The sequence below is a fragment of the Salvelinus sp. IW2-2015 genome, linkage group LG4q.1:29 (genome assembly GCF_002910315.2).
Source record: "Salvelinus sp. IW2-2015 linkage group LG4q.1:29, ASM291031v2, whole genome shotgun sequence".
In the NCBI taxonomy this organism is placed as follows: Eukaryota; Metazoa; Chordata; class Actinopteri; order Salmoniformes; family Salmonidae; genus Salvelinus; species Salvelinus sp. IW2-2015.
The window spans coordinates 23624205-23629943 of record NC_036842.1 but is presented as its reverse complement, the minus strand read 5'-3'; the positions used below and the strand labels follow the sequence as shown (position 1 = coordinate 23629943).

Here is a 5739-nt window from a genome sequence, read left to right as displayed (position 1 = left end):
AGACAGAGAATCATTTCCAATTAATCTAATCGGCTGCAAACCAGAGTTTGTAAAGTCTGGTTAAATGAAAACAGGACAAGAATTCCGCCAGACTCTGCAGTTCAATAATACAAAAGACATTCGCTTTTAATAACCAATTCTTCTCACTTACGCACACACATCACACTAACATTAGGGAGCATCTTCTTCTCCAAGTTCTCAACCAAGTTTACACTACCACGAGAGTTCCATTCCCCACCGATTAGGGAAACCTGGAGGGGTACCTCCCTGTCCTATTTCACAATTTCCAGATATTCTAGCCGGGTTGGTTGAAACCCAGTTTAATTGTCCTCTTGTGTTTTTCTTTAGCACCACATGCACCCTCTCTTCCCCAGTACAACTAGTTGACTTATGTAATAATTTGTATTTATTCCTATATATGCTCCATAACGCTATACTCCCTAAGGTTATGTCCGGGTATAATTATTTAATCCATTATCTGATAAACCTTATAATTATTTTATCACATGACAAGCCTTTATACTAGAACGCTTGTTACCGAACATGCAGCCTTTATAAATAGAACGCTGTTACCTAAATGACCGGCCTTTATAATAGAACGCTTGTTACCATGACAGCCATTAATAAAGAACGCTTGTTGCCATGACACGCCTTTAATAATAGAAACGCTTGTTTACCATAACGCCCTTTATAGATAGAACGCTTGTACCATGACAGCCTTATAATAGAATGTCTTGTGACTCATGACAGCCTTGTATAAAGAATATCGCTTGTTGCATGACAGCCGTTATAATAAAACGCTTGTTACCATAACAGCCTTATAATAGAACGCTTGTTAAACCAAATGACAGCCTTTATAGAATAGAAACGCTTGTTACATGACAGCTTTATAATAGAACGCCTTGTTACCCATGACATGCCTTTATAATAGAACCTGTTACCATGACAGCCTTTATAATAGAACGCTTGTTACCATGACCAGCCTTTATAATAGAACGCTTGTGACATGACAGCCATTATAGATAAGAACGCTTGTGTGCCCATGACAGGCCTTTATAAATAGAACGCTTGTTACCATAACAGCCTTTATAATAGAACCTTGTTACCAGACAGCCTTTATAATAGAACGCTTGTTACCAAATGACAGGCTTTATAATAGAATCGCTTGTACCATACAGCTTATAATAGAACGCTTTGTTTACCATGCCGCTTTATAATAGAGATCTTGTTACCCCTCTATGTACAACCATTATAATAGAATCGCTTGTTACCATGACAGCCTTTATAAAAGAAGAAGCTTGAACACAGCAAATATAAATTTGCACTTGGGGAAAAACTCTTAAGTAGATATAGAATGAAAACAAACAGGCATTCCATGTTTGCTCCTATTATAGTGGCCACTATAGTAGACATCGATCAAAGGCTACATGTGTGCAAAAACAACGTTCAATGAGTAAAAATAATTGACAATCGCTCCTCACTCACACATATTATTACTGTTCAAGTCAACACAACAAAAACAATATATTTTGGGTTACACTGCCATTAATTACATTGTACCACTCCTGCCTGTGGACATCTTGTTCATACAAAATGTGCCACGCAGGAGCATGATACCCTTTGTGGCATAATTGATCCTCTTTCAGAGAGTTATCACCTGGCATACCCCTTTTTATCCAATCGTATTGAAAAAGTGAGAGACTTTCATAAACCTTCTCACAGATCTACAGAATGACAATACGGTCACCTATTTTGGATTCAAAACGTGCGAATTTGCCGAAAGGTGACTAGTTTGCACCCACTGAATGGCTGGAATTGTATATTAATGTTTTGTGCCTGTTTGTGTGTGTCCTTTAGTGAGTGTGTCTATTAATGTGGTGTGACTGTATTGACTCACTGTCCTCTGGGGTCATGTGAAGAGCATTCTGTGACAGGGGTGGGGTCACTCCAAGGAGCGTTTGAACCTCTTCGCTCTAAAACGCTCGGCAAATGCTAGTGAAGGGGGGAAGAGAGTCACACACCGCACGCAACCCATACAGACACATCCCCTGAACCCACACACCCTGACACACACACACTGAACAGACACCCACCCGAACACACACACCCGAACACACACACCCTGAACACACATAAAAGACACCCTGAACGACCACATGGGCCCTGAACACACACCACCTGAAAAACAACACACCCTGAAACAGACATCAGCCGACACACACAATCCTGAAACAACACACCTGAACACACACACCCTGAAACACACCCCCTGAAACAACACACACCCTGAACACTACACACCCTGAACAACACATCCCTGAACACACACAGCCCTGAAAACACACACCCTGACCACAGACTACACCCTGAAAACACACGACCCTGATATCACAAACACACACCTGAAAAACACACCAACCCTGAACAGACACACCCTGAACACACACACCCTGAACACATACCCCTGAACACAATACATCCTGAACACACACACCCTGACATCACACAACCCTGAACAGACACACCCTGATGTTCAGGGTGTGTGTGTTCAGGGTGTGTGTGTTCAGGGTGTGTGTGTTCAGGGTGTGTCTGTTCAGGGTGTGTGTGTTCAGGGTGTGTGTGTTCAGGGTGTGTGTATGGTGCGTGGGTGTGTGACTCTCTCTCCCCACCTTCACTAGCATTTGCCGAGCGTAGAGCGAAGAGTTTCAACCGCTCCTGGAGTGACCCCACCCCTGTCAAGAATGACTCTTCACATGACCCCAGAGACAGTGAGTCAATACAGTCACACACATTAATAGACACACTCACTAAGACACACACAAACAGGCACAAACATTACTATACATTCCAGCCATTCAGGGGATGCAAACTAGTCACCTTTCGGCAAAATTCGCCGTTTTGAATCCAAAATAGGTGACCTATGTCATTCGTGTAGATCTGATGAGAAGGTTTTGAAAAGTCTTTCTCACTTTTTCAATACAGTGGATAAAAGGGGTATGCCAGGTGTACACTCTGCCTGAAAGAGATCAATTATGCCTACAAAGGGTATCATGCTCTGCTGGCACATTGTAGAACAGATGTCCACAGGCAGGAAGTGTACAATGTAATAATGTGCAGTGTAACCCAAATATATTGTTTTTGTTGTGTTGAACTTGACAGTAATAGATATGTGTGAGTGAGGGTGATTGTCATTATTTTTACTCATTGAACGTTGTTTTTGCACACATGTAGCCTTGATCGATGTCTACTATAGTGGCCACTATAATAGAGCAAACATAGAATGCCTGTTTGTTTCATTCTATATCTACTTAAAGATGTTTTTTCCCCCAAGTGCAATATTTATATTTGTGTGTTCACAAGCTTTCTTTTATAAAGGCTGTCATGGTAACAAGCGTTCTATTATAATGGCTGTCATGGTAACAAGAGTTCTATTATAAAGGCGGTCATGGTAACAAGCGTTCTATTATAAAGGCTGTCATGGTAACAAGCGTTCTATTATAAAGGCTGTCATGGTAACAAGATGTGTCAGTGTGTATCATGTTCAGGGTGTGTGTTCAGTTATTCAGGGTGTATGTTCAATATTAAATTCAGTGTATGTGTTTCAGGTTAGTGTTCAGGTGTGTTTGTTCAGGTGTACCAACCCACAGCGATTGTGAGAGTGGGTAGTGTCAGCTTGTGTGTTCCCCCACTATTTTCAGGTGTAGTGTTCGGGTGTATGTGTTCAGGTGTGTCCGTTCAGGTTGTTGTCAGGGTTGTGTGCAGCGGTACTGTGTTCAGGGTGTTAATGTAGTCAGGGTTGGTCAGGGTGTGTCTGTTCAGGTGCTGCGCAGGGTGTAGGCTGTTCAGGATGGTGGCCAGGGTCTGTCTGTGACAACGTGCGACTGATGTTCAAGGGTGTGTGTGAGCTAAAATAGCAAGGTGCGACGTTCAGTGTGTTTCAGGGTGGCTGTGTCCAAGGTGTGTGTGTTTCAGGGGTGATGTTTCGGTGGTGCTGTGTGTCCTTTAGGGTTTGTGTTCTATAACTTAGGTCTTGTTCAGACGGTTGGTGTTTCAGAAAGGGTGTGGGGGTTCATGTGTGTCGATCCTGACAATAAGGGAACGTGTGTGTTTCGACGCGGTGTGTGTGTTCAGGTGTCAGTAGGGTGTCTGTTCAGGCGGTTGTTTCGGGGTTGTGTAATTACACAAGGGAGTGATATGGTGCGTGAGTGTGTGTGACTCTCACGCCACCTTTCACGAGCAACTTGCCGAGCGATACAAAGCCGAAGAGATTCTAACACTCAGCATACTGGTAAGTCAGAACCCAATCGCCATTCAAAAGAGACTGCGCGTCTACGAGGACCCAGAGACAGTGGAGTCATAGGAGTCAGACGACACATTAATAGCATCATACCGATTCGAATCTTCGAGGACGACACACCACAAACAGGCATCAACATTACCCCGATTATCTTCAAGCATTGAGTGGTAGTCACTTATATAAGTTCACTACTTGGATCGCAAAGATATCGCCGTTGTGCGATCCATAAGAGCAGATGACCTATTCATTCGTGTATATAGGAGTAAAAGTTTATTAGAAAGTACTATCTACACTTCTAACAATACAGTTGATAAAAGAGTACGCCCAGTCCTCTCTGCCTTGAATAGAATCAATTATCCTAAAAGGGTATCAATGCTCTGCTGCAAGATTGTAAGAACGATAGTCATTCAAAGGCAGCAAGGTTAACAATGTGAATCAACAAGTGACAGGGCTAAAAGCCCGCACAAGACATAGCGTTTTATTAGTTTGTGTATGTATTGAACAAGTAACAGATATTGTGAAGTGAGGGATGAGCTCAATTTTTTATATTCTCATGAAACGTTTTTTGCACAACAGTAGCTGATCGACTGTCTACATAAGTAGTCTACTACACATAAGCGAACAAGAATGCTGTCTTGTTCTATTCTAGTATCTACACCTTAAAATTTCTCCCCCCAGTCCCAAATTTATGATTTGTGGTTACAAGCTCTTCTTATAGGCTGTCGAGGTAACAAGCGTTCTACATTGTAAGCTGTATGGGAGACGAAGAGGTGTCTATATAAAGGCCTCCACCTCGTAACAAGCGTTCTCCCATTATAAAAGCTGTCATGGTAACAAGCGTTCTATTAATACAAGGTCAGTAACAAGCGTTCTATCATAAACGCTGTCACGGAACACAGCGTCTCATTAAACGTCGTGTATATCCGTAACAACGCGAGTTGCGAGTGATAAACGGCTGTCATGGCACACAACGCGTCGTATTATACATGCTCTGTTCTATCGCTCACAACGTTCTATTTCATACAAGCGTCTGGTACCAAGCGTCTACACTATAACAGGCCGGTCATGAACAACTACCCTTCTATCTATAAAGGCTTCAGTAACAAGCGTCCCCTCAACTTATCAAACCGGCTTCATGGTAACGAAGCGTTCGTCCTTATAAACGCTGTCATGGAACAAGGCGTTCTATTACAAAAGCTGTTATGGACAAAGCGTTGCTAATCTATAAAGGCTTCATGCACAATCGCGTCTTATGTAACAGTGTTATGGTCACAAAGCATTCCTATTATAAAGCATGTCATGTGTAACAAGGCGGACTGCATTATACACTGTTTAGGTAATCACAGCGTCTATTATATAAAGTCGTCATGTGGGGCAACACCAAGGTTCTAGTTATACCAGCTGTCATGGTAAACAAGCGTGCTAGTCTATCAAACGGTCAC

At 42.4% G+C, this 5739-nt stretch overlaps 1 pseudogene; it reads left to right on the top strand.

Moving 5' to 3' along the window:
• LOC111960859 (NMDA receptor synaptonuclear signaling and neuronal migration factor-like) overlaps nucleotides 1-5739 on the top strand; it is a 66210-nt pseudogene that overhangs the window by 43787 nt on the left and 16684 nt on the right.